The following is a 16,238-nucleotide window of genomic DNA, read 5'->3' as shown; positions in this document are numbered from 1 at the left end:
ATGAGTAGGCAGGAGACAAACATGTTTATACCCTGACAGCTCAGTTCTCTCTGCTTTGCCCAGTGTTTGGGAGCAGGGCTTCTGAATATAGACAAGTCTGTCTGCAAGTTTGATTTCTGTTAGTGGTGAAGTTTCTCCTTGTTAACTTGGCAGATTTTCTCTAATGACTCTCAAATCAAGAGGGCGGGTACCACAGTCTTAAAAAGTAGCTCTACCGGTGTTTGATAACATTAGACATGTTGATACTTCCCTTTGTCAAAGTACAATGTCAGCATAGAGGTGGGGTGTGAGCTTGAGCCATCTTAGAAGGGACACATACTTTCTGCAGTGTATCCCCTCCATTTAGGAAAGATTACTTCACCCTTGATAAATTGCCGTTGGTGAGGCAGTGTGTGGGGGAAATGCCACTACCACACAGCCTCTGTATCTTGCTGTATAGAATGTTGGTCTGGCTTGTGCAGAGATTTCCTCTGGTGTCTTTTCCATGACATTTGGGTTTTAAAATCCTACTGTCAGAAATCATCCCACTCAAGGGGTAAGACTGGAAGTGCTGCATAGCTTGATGACCCTAGACCCCAAGGAAGACAGAAGATGCTTGGGGCTGATGCTCCAAACTGGCCCTCCTGCATGGGACCTGATTGACAGGCAGGCGAGGGCAGGAAGGGAACTGTGGAGGAGCTGCTGACTGCCAGTAGTAAGAAGTAAGAGCTGCTTGTTCTTCAACTTGGCTTTGCGCTGTTGAAAGCTGCTGGTTAAAACCCAGAGATTTGTATTATTGGCCCCTAAGAAGGCTCTATGGGGCCCTGGTGGCACAGTGGCTAAGCATTCTGCTGCTAACTGAAAGGTTGGCAGTTCGAACCCACCAGCCTACCCTGAGGGAGAAAGATGTGGCAGTCTGCTTCCATGAAGATTACAGCTTTGGAAACCCTGTGGGGCAATTCTGCCATGTCCTACCTATAGGGTCACTATGAGTCGGAATCAACTCAATGGCAGTGGGTTTGTTTTTTGGGAAAGGAGGCACTTAAGGGAAGAAACTCACAGCAGTGTTCTATAATGCCAGCCCACAGGATTTAAGGGGAAGATAACTGTGACTCCACTTTTGTTAGCATTGTGTGTCATTGGGGAAATACTTTCTGTCTCTAATTAAACCTTGCTCCTCTCAGCTGTGAAGTAAAATCCAGTGCTTCTTAAACTATCTATGTTGAAAGACCAGATTTAAAAAAAAAATAATTTTTAGTCCTTCATAGACGAATATGTTTGTAAAATACAATAAAACAAATTCCTAGAAATGCTTATTTTTTATTGTTAAATTCAACAGACATAAAACTGTTCTGTCAAATTGCTTTTAAAGCTTCTAAATGTTTACTGTCAATTTCTACACTGTTTATTGTATGTAGACCAGTAACAATTTGTGGACTAGTTCCAGTCTGTGGTCTATACTGGTTAGAAGGGTATTAGGAGGCTAAATGGAATAGTACGTATGTTTTTGACAACCACTGTCATCACTTTTATATTTCATTTTCATTTAACCCTTGGGAAGGTATTTTACCATTCGTAAACTCCTACCTTTGTAAGGCCATAAGAACACATAGGTTTTCACAAAAAAATACCCAGAAAGGAGGGGAAAGGAATGGTTAAAACCAACCTCTCTTGAGAGACGGAGAAATGGTAGGTCTCAGGAGCAACAGCTAGAGGTGCAAGATTCCACAAACCAGGCGCAAGCCTTGAGACTGCTACTTTATAAATGTGAACCGAAAGCATTCAGAACAGGTCCCCAGGTTGGGAGAGAGAGCCATATCTGCAATGCAGTCAGTTAGCAAGATGCGCTAGTGATCGGGACAGTTATGGATTTCACTCCCCTCACTAGAGCTACTGGGTAACTGAGTAGAGCAGTGTTAAGCACCCAAGCTTGGAGGCACACAGACATGGGTTTGAAAAGCCTACTTCTTATTGCCAGTGTGACTCTAGATGAGATTATGTAAGCTCTCCAAGCCCCCATTTTGTCCTTTGTAAAACCAATCCGTTGCTGTCGAGTCGATTCCGACTCATAGCAGCGCTATAGGACAGAGTAGAACTGCCCCATAGAGTTTCCAAGGAGCGCCTGGTGGATTCGAACTGCCAACCTTTTGGTTAGCAGCTGTAGCGCTTAACCACTATGCCACCAGGGTTTCCCAGTCCTTTGTAAAGTGGGGGCTAATCACAGTACCTATTTTCCTTAGTGCTGGCGAACAGATTACATAAAGTCATTCCTGCTAGTGTTCAATACTTTTTGAATGAATAATGATAGCAGTAAGGCCAAGGTGAGCAGCTCAATTTTTGCCAAGCCAAGTTAACATGTGGGCCTGATTTTCCTTGGCATGGAGGACTGAAGAAGGGTCAGTGGTGGCAAATGTATCCCCTCTCAGGCACAGCAGAGGAAAAGAACCCCAAACCTCAGCACACCACTTTTAAAAGGTCTCTTCTGACCCTTAAATTATGACTTTCCCTGTAGCTATCTAACACTTTCTCTCCTTCCCTTCACCCCAGCTGTGAAGGAGATGGTTATAATATGGAAAAATGAATCAAAGTCTTGAATACATCATCCAAGGTGAGGAAAACTGCAGGGGTTGAACAGGAGTCTGGTGAAGCTGGAGCCCCCCCTCCTTCTGTCTCTATCTACACAAAGTGCACAGAATATCCGTGATAAAAATTCTTAACACGATTTCAGAGCATCACCTTCCTAGGTAGATGACACGCAAAGGCAGTCACAGAGATTTGGGAATGATCTGACTCAAGTGGCTCATTTGTAAGAGCTCGAGTAACACTCCATAATGAATTTGCTATTTACTGATGTAGCAGTGCATTCATGCGGCATTAATGGGCAGGGCCGATATACAGTCATAGGTATTTTATTTAAATCCAAGCTTTGGTACCAGGCAGCTGAGTTGCTGCAGAAGGAAAGCAGTATGCCTATTTCAGAGTTACTTATTGCCATACCATTTAGTGGCTCAAAAATATAGAGAAAATATAAAGAATAAGATGAAACTATAAATGCTACCTAATGATGATGATGATGATAATACTATTTATCTATGCCTTTTTTGGAAGGCATCGTTAGTAAAGGGAGCTTTCCTGAAAAAGTATTGGTCTATAAGGGGTGATTTTAAGCTGCAAAATGGGCCAGAGTGCTCCCAAATACTTCTCTTAATTGATACAATTACAGAAGTAATTGGGTGTAATTTTTGAATTACAGGTCAGTAAGCCTTAATCTCCAAGCTTGCCTCATCCCTGAACTCTTCTCTAGTTAATTCTGGGGCTCTCAGTTCAGGTAGTATCTCATAAGTGCCCTGGGATGAGACACCTCTGATGTTATGGTATCCTCATCAAGGGACCTTGATGTTGTAATCTCAGCTCTGGTGCCCTCTTTAAGGATGTTGCCTGGCCAACACATCTGCCCTCCCCTGGGGGCTGTCCTGACCAGGAAGCCTACAGTCTGGCTCCTTGTTGTTGTTGATTTTAATTCATAGCAACCCCATATGACAGAGTAGAACTTCCCCCATAGCCTTCTAAGGTGTAATCTTCATGGGAGCAGATCACCAGGTCTTTCTCCCAAGGAGCTGTTGGTCGGGTTCAAACCACTAACATTTGGTTAGCAGCTGAGCACTTAACTGTTGAGCCACCAGAGTGGTCTCTGGGAGAGGTGGGATAATAGTTCCCAATCACACAGTCAGGAACTCTGATGGCATAGTGGTTAAAGTGCTCGGCTGTTAACCAAAAGGTTAGAGGTTTTAACCCACCAACCTGTTGTTTGGGAGAAATCGGTAAAGATTTATAGCCTTGGAAATCCTGTGGGGAAGTTCTACTCTGACCTGTAGGGTCACTATGAGTCAGAATAGACTTGACAGCAATGGGTTTGGGTTTTTGTGTATTACACAGTCTTTCATAAACACAGATCCCCGTTTCTTACATTAACTTCTCTGTTAGGGCTCAAAATCAGCCCATCAGACTAGGTTTTGTATGTATGTGGCTGGAAAGCAGGTAAGGCTAGAGGTCATACCGTTCGCTGCACAGACCTCATCCAACTCCTTCCCAGAGACCCTCTAGAAGGCCTTTATGAGTAGACTTGAGGTAATGTCTTACTCATGCAAATAGACATTGGTGAGGAGAGAAGATTATCTAGCTCCACTTACCAGAGGCCTCTGGATCCTGGATCCAATCTGAAAAAAGAGTATCACTCAATGACAAACCAATTAACTCATACCAGTCATTTACACTTTCACATAAATGAGTTTTTTAGATACTTTTGTTAGGATTAGGCTTGGATAGGAGAGGGGCTGGAGAATATGGATCACCAGAGATGGAAAGGGATTAGAATGGAGTGGCAAAATGTTAAGGCTATTAAAACCAACTTTGACTACAGTTGCACTATAAGATGACCCTGCTCACTCTCACTATCAGTCAGGTCGGTCATTTCTGATGAAACAAACCAGGGAAGGTTGTGCAGATAGTTGGAGACGTAAATACAGTCAGGGCAAGGTTTCCACACTTTGCCATCACCAAGGTCTTTTTAAAAATTGTTTTTCTCCCTTCAGGGACTTCAAATCTTTAAAAAATTTATTTACCAAAAAGCGTTTGTCAGGTAAAAATTGCTTTGTCTTGCTGGTTTATTAAGATAAGCTAAAGATAGCTGCCAGTCAGAGTTTTTGGTTGATATATGATAACCAGTGTTACCGATGCGATAAAATGCCATAAAAATTAAAGCAAAATAAAAGAAAGCCTGAGTGTATGTATTTATGTTTACTATAGGTTAAAAATAGGTACCTGTATGTTCTCCATTAGGTTTTCAAGAAACTAAATATAATTCACAGATACCTGTTACTGTTCTTAGTCTTTGAGGAACCCCAAAATCTAGGTGTGTAGGATGAGAAAATTACTCTGTAGTCTACCAGGGTTTGGGATATAGGGAGAACCACATTGTGCCCTTGGGGACTCTTCTAGAACAGCCTTAAGACTTTAGCCAGCACCTTAGGATAAATAATAGAGGCACACCTACTCCTCGCGTATATTCTAGTTCAAAAATTCTGTTCAAAGATCCAGGTGTTTACAAGCAACCAGCAAGACTGATTGTTCAGCTGACCCTCTTGCTAATTATCCCATTTAAGATTTCAGCCTTGACACCACAAAGAGAATATTGGGCTAAACTGGTTCTACCCAAAATGAGTGAGTTGGGTGGGCAAATTTAGCCTATGTAGCATCTTCTAGGTTTAAGTTCTCATTCATCAATCTCTTGCCAAAAAGGAATAGACCATTGTAATGAAATATAGGGGTCTGAGAATATATGGTAGAACCTGGGTGACACTTCAGCCACTTTCATAAGCACCTGGTGTAGATTCTCATAGAAGAGTGAAAATAGAATTAATGAGTTCAGCAGTGTGCCTCCATGGAGAAGTCAGTTAAGATATTTGTACTCTAAAAGCAGCTTTGAGGACATTGATCTAGGAGTATATTCCTACAGAATCTTATGCCGCCTTCCTGATGGAGACAGAATTTAAAGTGGGGAGTAATATGGATTAAAATATTTTAAGAGGAAATTAGAACCTGGATCTATTAGACTCTTGACCCCTTGTTAATTAATACAGATAAGAGACTTCTAATGTCAACTGTTAATTAAAATATATGTGAGAAGCAAATGCACATAGAATTTCTGTGAGTGTGGCTCAACTGCCTATTTAAACCAAACATACATTTGATTGTTTTTAAATATTGATGCCTTTGCTGTTATTACAAAACACTGAGTAGGAGTTCACACAATGAGAGCGACATGTGAATGTGTCAAGCTAATGTCAAAACAACAGCCTTGAGCAGCATTGCAGTCTGACAGGTTTCAGAACGGAGTGACTGCTGACTGGACTATTCCAAGGCTGAATTAGGTCTCTCCTCGTAAGGACCTTGCTGTTTCCTTGGGTGTCTGCAGCCTGGAGTTGTGTCAGACTTAGCTGATTATATCCCTGTGTAGAGAGGGAGGGCATGAACTTTGCCAACAGGAGCAATGAATATGTATAGTGTTTTTCTTTGGATCAGGCTGACTGTGACCTCCGCTGAGAGGGACTGTGTGACAGTATGCTTGACTTTCTTAGCATAAGGACTGCCAAATAAGGGATCTAGGTTGTGACTCTCATATAAGGACAATCAACAAGCCAATGCTGAACTTCTTTAAAAAAAACATAACAAAACAATAAAACCAAACCCATTGCCGTCGAGTTGATTCCGACTGATAGTGACCCCATGGGACAGATTAGAACTGCCCCATAGGGTTTCCAAGGAGCGCCTGGTGGATTCAAACTGCCAACCTTTTGGTTAGCAGTCATAGCTCGTGACTACTATGCCACCAGGGTTTCTTGGTGAACTACTTTTACTGAACTTCTTTTAGCACCTGGAAAGTATGGCTCTTGCTGTTGGGTCACTGGAAATGCTACTTTCTTTGCCTGGAATAGTCTTGGCACCCCTTTAACCTGGTCCTGTCTGATTTCTACCCATTCAATAAAACTTGACCTAAATATTTCCTCAGGGGCCTTCCCTATGTAACTGTATCTTATCTGTTAATGTTTATGTATGTGAATGATTATATTCCTCACTAGGCATGAGGACATGGACCACGTTTGTCACGTGTTCTGATACTTTCCCAGAACTCAGCAGGTGGTCAGACACAAAATAGCCAACCATTTAATGTTTTAATCAAGCCATCCATTCAACACATACGCAGTCCTTACCATGTGCCAGGTACTGCTCTAGTTGCCAGGAATATAGCAGTGAACAAAACAAAGTCTGCCCTCTTGGAACTTCCATTTGAATAGAGAAACGAAAAATAATTCAGGTTGTGATAAATACTATGAAGAAAAATAAAACAGGCAAGGAGGTGGGGGATAACAGAAATGATAGCTATTTTAAATAGGGTAGGCAAGAAAGGCCTTTCTAAAGAGAGGTTATTTGAGCAGAGACTGAAGGCTATGAAGGAGCAAGTCATGTGGAGATCTAGATAATGAGTTTCCAAGCAGAAAGATCAAGCACACAGGCCTGAAGGTTAATATGATCTTGGCCAGAGGACCAGGGTGGCTGGGGAAGTGGTGTGAGGTAGGGGATGAAGTCGAGGTATTCTAACAAGGCTGTGACCTGATCTGATTTTTGTCTTAAAAGTCACTTTGGCTGCTGTGTTGAATGAACTATTAGGGTGGGAGAGGAGGGAAGGGTGGAAGTTGAGATCAGTTGGGAAGCCATTGCAGCAACTTGGGTGAGATAAGATGCTTGCTTGGACTAGGTTGGTAGAAGAGGAGGCAGTGAGGAATGTGTGGATTTGGGACATATATTGAAGATGGAGATAACTTGCTGATCAATATGGATTTGGAGTGTGTGTGAGAGAGAAATCAGTAATAAGGCCTAAGGATTGGGCTCAAGTAACTGGGCGAATGGTGGTACCATTTAATGAGGTGGGAAGGCTGGGATAGGAGTAGGCTTGAGTGGGATATCAAGAGTTCTGTTTTGGTTGTGTTGTGTTGACTTTGAAATGTGTGTTATATATCTAATTGGGGAGGTTGAGAGGGCAGTTAGATATAGAAATCCAGATCTCACAGAACAGGGATGTCTTGGAAGGATAGACTGCCTTTGGAGCTATGGGGTTGGAAATGATCACATGGAAAGCATGCAGGAATATGAAGAGAAGAATAACAAGGACCAAGCTCTTGGGAACGCCACCATTTGAAGGTTTAGTAGAAGAAGAAGTTCTAGAAAAGAGTCTTAAAGGAGGTAAGAGGAAGAACAGGGGAGTTTGGTGGCTAGAAGCTCAGAGAAGAAAGTTCCAAGAAGGAAAGAGATATTGATCATATTTGTTAAGACTACAGCTGCATGAATGAGTTATATATAGCCAATGAAGCGCTTGAATAAGAGAAAAAGATGTAAGGCATATTATTGTGCTAATGAGCCTAACTGAGAAAAAGAGTCACTCACATTTGACTGTTTGGAATATACTTTTTTTAATTTAATTTTTATTGTGCTTTAAGTGAAAGTTTACAAATCAAGTCAGTCTCTCATACAAAAATTTATATACACCTTGTTATATATTCTTAGTTGCTCTCCCCCTAATGAGACAGCACACTCTTTCCCTCCACGCTCTGTTTTTGCATCCATTCAGCCAACTTCTGACCCCCTCTGCCTTCTCATCTCCCCTCCAGACAGGAGCTGCCCACATAGTCTCATATGTCTACTTGATCCAAAAAGCTCACTCTTTACCAGTATCATTTTCTGTCCCATAGTCCAGTCCAATCCCTGTCTGAAGAGTTGGCTTTGGGAATGGTCCCTGTCTTGGGGTAACAGAAGGTCTGGGGACCATGACCCCTGGGGTCCTTCTAGTCTCAGTCAGACCATTAAGTCTGGTCTTTTTACAAGAATTTGAGGTCTGCATCCCACTGCTGTTCTGCTTCCTCAGGGGTTCTCTGTTGTGTTCCCTGTCAGGACAGTCATCGGTTGTAGCTGGGCACCACCTAGTTCTTCTGGTCTCAGGCTGATGTAGTCTCTGGTTTATGTGGCCCCTTCTGTCTCTTGGGCTCATAATTACCTTGTGTCTTTGGTGTTCTTTACTCTCCTTTGATCCAGGCGGGTTGAAACCAATTGATGCATCTTGGATGGCCGCTTGCTAGGGTTTAAGACCCCAGACACCACTCTCCAAATTGGGATGCAGAATGTTTTCTTAATAAATTTTATTATGCCAGTTGACTTAGCTGTCACCTAGAACCATGGTCCCCAGACCCCTGCTCCTGGTACGCTGGCCTCCAAAGCATTCACTTTTTACAGGAAACCTCTTTGCTTTTGGTTTATTCCAGTTGTGCTGACCTCTCCTGTGTTGTGTGTTGTCTTTCCCTTCACCTAAAATAGTTCTTATCTACTATCTACTTAGTGAAAACCCCCTCCCTCCCTCCCTCCTTCACCCCTCTCATAACCATCAAAGAATATTTTCTTCTCCATTTAAACTATTTTTCAAGTACTTATAATAGTGGTCTCATACGATATTTGTCCTTTTGCAACTGACTAATTTCACTCAGCATGATGCCTTCCAGATTCCTCCATCTTATGAAATGTTTCACGGATTCATCACTGTTCTTTATCAATGCGTAGTATTCCATTGTGTGAAGGTACCATAATTTATTTATCCATTCATTCGTTGCATCAATCTTTTTGCTATTACGAACAGCGCTGCAGTGAACATGGGTGTGCATATATCTGTTCATGTAAAGGCTCTTATTTCTCTGGGATATAGTCCAAGGAGTGGGATTGCTGGATATTATGGTAGTTCTATTTCTAGTTTTTTAAGGAAGTGCCAAATCGGTTTCCAAAGTGGTCGTACCATTTTACATTCCCACCACAGTGTGTAAATGTTCCAGTCTCTCAACCTCTCCAACATTTATTATTTTGTGTTTTTTGGATTAATGCCAGCCTTGTTGGAGTGAGATGGAATCTCATTGTAGTTTTGATTTGCATTTCTCTAATGGCTAATGATCGTGAACATTTCCTCATGTATCCCTTAGCTACCTGAATGTCTTCTTTAGTGAAGTGTCTGTTCATATCTTTTGCTCATTTTTTAATTGGGTTATTTGTGTTTTTGTAGTTGAATTTTTGCAGTATCATGTAGATTTTAGAGATCAGGCACTGATCGGAAATGTCATAGCTAAAAACTTTTTCCCAGTCTGTGGGAAATCTTTTTACTGTTTTGGTGAAGTCTTTGGATGAACATAGGTGTTTGATTTTTAGTTATCTAGTTTCTCTTCTACATTTTTAGTAATGTTTTGTATACTGTTTATGCCATGTATTAGGGTTCCTGGCATTGTCACTATTTTTTCTTCCATGATCTTTATCGTTTTAGATTTTGTATTTAGGTCTTTGATCCATTTTGAGTTAGTTTTTGTGCATGGTGTGAGTTTTGGGTCGTTTCATTTTTTTGCAGATGGATATCCAGTTATGGATGTTAAGGAGGCTATCTTTTGCCCGTTTAACTGACTTTGATCCTTTGGCAAAATATCAGCTGCTCATATGTGGATGGATTTATGTCTGGATTCTCAATTCTGTTCCATTGGTCTATGTATCTGTTGTTGTACCAGTACCCGGCTGTTTTGACTACTAGGGTGGTTGTAAAATCAGGTAGAGTGAGGCCTCCCACTTTGTTCTTCTTTTTCAGTAAGGCTTTACTTATCCGGTGCCTCTTTCCCTTCCATATGAAGTTGGTGATTTGTTTCTCCATCTTATTAAAAAATGTCGCTGGAATTTGGATCAGAATTGCATTGTTTCTATAGATGGCTTTTGGTAGAATAGACATTTTTGCAATGTTATGTCTTCCTATCCATGAGCAAGGTATGTTTTTCCATTTATGTAGGTCTCTTTTGGTTTCTTGCAGTAGTGTCTTGTAGTTTTCTTTGTGTAGGTCTTTTACATCTCTGGTAAGACTTATTCCTAAGTATTTTATCTTCTAGAGGGCTACTGTAAATGGTTTCTATTTGGTGATTTCCTCTTTGATATTTTTTTTTTGGGTGTAGAGGAATCCAACTGATTTTTGGATGTTTATCTTGTACCCTGAGGTTCTGGTGAACTCTTCTATTAGTTTCAGTAGTTTTCTTGAGGATTCTTTAGGGATTTCTGTGTATAAGTTCATGTCATCTGCAAATAGAGATACTTTTACTTCTTCCTTACCAATCTGGATGCCTTTATTCCTTTATCTAGCCTAATTGCTCTGGCTAGGACCTCCAGCACAACGTCTAGTAAGAGTAGTGATAAAGGGCATTCTTGTCTGGTTCCCAGTCTCAAGGGGGAATGCTTTTGGACTCTGTTTAGAATATTCATAAGGGTTATGATGGAGAAATGGGCTAGGGAAAGAAGAATAGAAAGAAAAGAATAATCCTTTTTGGGATTAGCCACCCTTGTGCTCAATGAAAAAAGGGAGTAAATTTGTTTGTTTGTTTGTTTATTGTAGCATATATGAGAGCCTGTTATGTGCCAAACACTGTTTTACCTTCAAAAGTATGATTCTGTGGTTAGGTCTGAAAAATCAGTGTTTCAGGTCAGTTTTATATGATTCCCTCTATGCCACATATTCTATCATAAGTCTATGCAACTTAAGTACCTTAAAACTGAAAAGAATGAAAGGAAGGGCCTCTTGGAAGTATTTCAACAAGGGAAAGAAATCTGAAAATCAAAGTTTTAAATGAAGATTAGAAAGAAATAAAGAACACAGTCATATCAAGTGAAATATGGGAATGACGGAAGATAGAACATCGTCAGGAGCTAAGGTTTACTGAGCACTTTCTAAATTCTTAGTGTGTATTAATCTATTTAATCTTTATCATAACCCAACAACGAAAACATCATCATTATCATCCCAAGTGAGGAAACTAGTGGGGAAAGATTAAGACACTTGTTCTGAAACAAATAGCATAGAAATGATTGAGCCAGGATGTAGACCTTGCTGTTTAGCTCCAGAACCCACATGCATAACCATGTTGTCCCATTGCCTTATAACCCCATGGAACAACCTCAAAAGAAGCAGCATGCAATGATATTGACTTGTGGGTCCAGTTGAGTGTCAGGAGAACGGGGTATGGTGACATCTGGACAGAGGTGGAAGGAAATCTCTGAGGTTTGACAATAGAGAAGACTGGAAAATCTTTTCAATGAATGTGAATCTCTGAAGGGGTGAGTGGTGCATGTGTGTGTGTGTGTGTGTGTGTGTGTGTGGTGTGTGTGTGTAGTATGGAGGAAGCAGTAAAATCTATCCATACCTGTCAGGGTGTTTTAGCAATGCTACTAGCTTCTCTGCCTGATATGTGCTCCAGTGCTTTGAAGAGTAGGGTACAGGCTTCTCTAAGGAGGCAGGGTGATGACAACTGAATTTCCATGTTGCATGCTAAAGGGATTCTCTGAGACAGGCATGATACTGACAGCTTGGTCCATCTTGCTTTCTTCTGAAAATCTCTAAGCATTGTCCACCAAAAAACATAAAAAAATTTGTATAGCTGTAGTTTGACATAGTCATCATACTAGCAGATTGATAAGGTTGATAAGTGGGAGAGTGGGAACGATAACCATGAGCTCTGTATAAAGAAGAAACAAGGCACACCCACTTGTTCAGCAGTTGGCATCACCCCTCCTACAATTGTCAACTCTTACTTTCTGTCACCAAGACTGGACGGGTGGATATATCCACGTGCCTGAGCTCTCAGAAATGAGGCCTGTTTCCTCATGCCTGGTACCCGGAGGTCTGCCTGCTTTCTTTATTTTCTCTAAGTCAGCTTGTAGAGTGAGGAGATGGAGCTTCTGAAGATTTGTTGCAGCCAAACAAGGCTCTGTTGTCATATTAAATACGATTAGACTCATAGCTTCCTCGTATTGGTGTGTAAAAGGGAAAAACTCACACACGCACACACACAACACACTTAGCTATTTATTTTTTAATCAGGGAAGAAAACTAGATTGCTAACTAAATAAGTGTTACCTGAATTCAAATAAGTGATAATTGCAAAAGAAAGCCTAAATGGGCTTTTATTTGCATTGAAGAGTGAAAAAGTCATTGGTGTTTCAGAATCACAGAGAGTAACCCTTTGTTTTCCAGTACGTGAAAGAATCTTCTGGAATTCTAAAAAGCCTGACCAAAAATAATATTTATTATTCACTTGGGTTTGAACTAGGCTACCCATCTAACTCTCCCCATTTGTCTTACCTTCATAGACCATCTTAACTTGCATCTCCGGTACTGCTCAACAGAAAACATTAATCACATTACCAGACGCATCCGCTTTGATATGATGAGTAGGTGCTGGCTGGTGGATGACTTCCTCTATGGCGTCTCAACCAAACATCTTGAAGCAAATACCTCATTTAGACTAGCCATATTCAGTTCAATTCAACTGACCTTTATTAGACTCCAGTTAGATAGGTGCAGAGCACTGTCCTAGCCCTTGAACAGGATAGAGAGGGAGTGAGTTGTGTTTCTTGTGTCCTGTGCTGACTACATAGCTGAGGAGGTGGATGGATATACAAGGAACTTTGGTAAAAAGCAGAATATGAACTGTGAGGCAGGTACATACTGAGGGCGGTGAGAATTACGTGTAGTGATAACGTAAGAAGTGTTCATGTATTTAACAAAATCCTGTAATGATGGACCTATTTACATGGGAGAAAAGATAGGGCTTGGGATATATTTGGCTCTTAATAAGTTGCAAGTTATTCGCCTTGCTTATTTGTTTGAGCATGTTGTCTGGATGGACCAGTCCCTGGAGAAGGACATCATGCTTGGTAAAGTAGAGGGTCATTGAAAAAGAGGGAGCCCTTCAATGAGATGGATTGATACGATGGCTGTAACAGTGCGCTCAAACATACATACTATTGTGAGGATGGCACAGGACTAAGCAACAGATTCCTGTTTTAGCTGAAATCTGGATCACAATAGTTTCTTTAACTTAATATTAGCTTGCATGTTTGAGTGCTGACTTTGCATCAGGTACTGTCCTAGAAAACCTCAGCCATTGCCATCAAGTTGATTCTGACTCATAGTGACCCTGTAGGACAGAGTATAGAACTGCTCCGTAGGGTTTCCAAGGCTGTAGCCTTAACAGAAGCAGACTGCCACATCTATTTCCTGTGGAAAGGCTAGTGGGTTCTAACTGCTGACCTTTCAGTTAGCAGCCAAGTTCTTAACCACTTCACCAGCAGGGCTCTGGTACTGTCCTAACTGGCTTAGCTATAATATTTCATTGACTGCTAATACTTTATGAAATAGAAGGGGTTATTGGCTCTATTTACAGTTGAAGAACATGCTTAGAGGGATTAGGTCCCTTTTCTAAGGTCACATACTAGTAACAATGAAACTGGAGCTTGCAACTGAACCTGACTTATTGTAAAAGTACTGCATGTTATTACTTTACATGTCTGTATATTTAGAGTAGATGCACCAATAAACACTGATTGCTAGTGACCAGTAAGGCTGATAGGTTGTATCTGACCTCAAACTAAAACCCCTGTAGTTATCTCTCAAACCATTTCTCTGTGGGTTTCCTCACATCACAAAAGAAATAATTAAATTTTCTTGGGCTAAAATTTTTAATCACAGTATTGATACCAGAGGTGGTTTCATGCTTGAAATGGCAGAGTCAAACTCATGAGCTGGCTCTTTCTGTGCCTGGCGCAGCCATAGCTTATGGTACCAAGAAGCATCTGAGGCAGGTAGCAGCTCCAGAGTATTGGATGCTGGACAAGCTGACTGGTGTGTCTGCTCCTGGTCCATTCACTGATCCCTGCAAGCTGTCCATTCATTGATCCCTACAAGCTGAGAGAATGTGTCCACCTCATCATTTTCTTAAGGAACAGACTAAAATATGGCCTGACAGGAGATGAAATAAAGATTTGTACGTAACAATTCAGTAAGATCGATGGCAAGGTCTGAACTGATATAATCTACCCTGTTGGTTTTCTGGATATCATCAGCATCAACAAGACCAGAGAGAATTTCCGCCTGATCTGTGGCACCAAGGGTTGCATTGCTGTTCATCATATTACACCTGAGGAGGTGGAATACAGGTTGTGCAAAGTAAGGAAGATCTTTGTAGGCTTAAAAGGAATCCCTCATCCGGTGATCCTTCTGCCACCCTGATCCTCTCACCAAGGTAGATGACACCGTTCAGATTGATTTCGAGCCTGGAAAGATTACCGATTTCATCAGTTTGACACTGGTAACCTGTGTATGGTGACTGGAGGTGCTAACCTGGTAAGAATTGATGTAATCACTAATGGAGAGAGATATCCTTGCTCTTTTGATGTGGTTCATGTGAAAGATGCCAGTGCCAACAGCTTTACCACTTGACTTTCCAACATTTTTATTATTAACAAAGGTAACAAATCATGGATTTGTCTTCCCTGAGGGAAGGGAGAAACCCTGGTGACGTAGTGGTCAAGTGCTACGGCTGCTAACCAAAGGGTTGGCAGTTCAAATCCACCAGGCACTCCTTGGAAACTCTATGGGGCAGTTCTACTCTGTCCTATAGGGTCGCTATGAGTTGGAATCGACTAGACAGCACTGGGTTTGTTTTGTTTGTTTGTGGAGGGAAAGGTATCTGCCTCACCACTACTGAAGATAGAGACAAGAGACTGGTTGCCAAACAGAGCAGTGGGTGAAATGATCTCTAAGTGACATGAATAAAGAGGACATTGTGCATAATTAAAGATAATACAGCATGAAAAAAAGTATGAGCTGGATATGAGACATTGGTTATGTCATTGGTTTTTTATAGCTCATTCTTGCTGAACATTGGAATTCTGAAGTAGGGTGTCATGGATTGAATTATGTCCCCCCAAAATATGTGTATCAACTTGGTTAGGCCACGATTCCCAGCATTGTGTGGTTGGCCTCCATTTTGTGATTATAATTTTATGTTAAAAGGATTAGGGTGGGATTGTAACACCCTTACCAGGTCATATCCCTGATCCAATGTAAAAGGAGTTTCCCTGGGGTGTGGCCTGCACCACCTTTTCTCTCTCAAGAGACAAAAGGAAAGGGAAGCCTACAGAGAGCTGGGGACCTCATACCACCAAGAAAGCAGTGCCAGGAGCAGAGCGTGTCCTTGAGTGGGTTTCCTATGCAAAGAAGCTCCTAGTCCAGGGGAAGATTGATGAGAAGGCCGACAGAGAGAGAAAGCCTTCCCCTGGAGCTGACACCCTGAACTTGACTTTTAGCCTACTTTACTGTGAAGAAATAAATTTCTCTTTGTTAAAACCATCCATTTGTGATATTTCAGTTACAGCAGCACTAGACGACTAAGAGGGCATATAGCAAACAAAATGGCAACTAACTAATAGCAAAAGAAAAATTCCACAACCTCCTTCAGTACTTCATTAACAAAATCTAGGTCTTTCAATGTGTTTAAAATAAATCAAAAGTCATTTAAAAACATAATCTTGAACATGGAAAGATGTCTGTTGGGAAAAAATTGCAGAATTGTAGATGTGACATGCCCTAGAAGATGTTAGGGGACTGGAAGTGAGTATGTGTGTAAGAAACACCTAATTTTTAAACCATAACATATATTGTTAATTTTTTTTTGATGAACATGTACTTCATTTCTGCTTAAACACACACACACACAGCAATCACAGTCACTTAAAAAAAAAGAAAGTATATTACTTCCTTTTACCATCAATAGGCGTTTTGTGGTAAGACGTTTTCAAAGTTA

At 41.1% G+C, this 16,238-nt stretch overlaps 1 pseudogene; it reads left to right on the top strand.

Annotated features, from left to right (window-relative positions):
- The first annotated feature begins 7,685 nt into the window (after nt 1-7,685).
- On the top strand, nt 7,686-15,895 carry LOC100660961 (small ribosomal subunit protein eS4, X isoform-like; annotated as a pseudogene).
- Nucleotides 15,896-16,238: the final 343 nt, after the last annotated feature.

The sequence above is a fragment of the Loxodonta africana genome, chromosome 10 (assembly GCF_030014295.1).
Source record: "Loxodonta africana isolate mLoxAfr1 chromosome 10, mLoxAfr1.hap2, whole genome shotgun sequence".
Lineage (NCBI taxonomy): Eukaryota > Metazoa > Chordata > Mammalia > Proboscidea > Elephantidae > Loxodonta > Loxodonta africana.
This window is presented reverse-complemented; position numbering and strand designations above follow the sequence as displayed.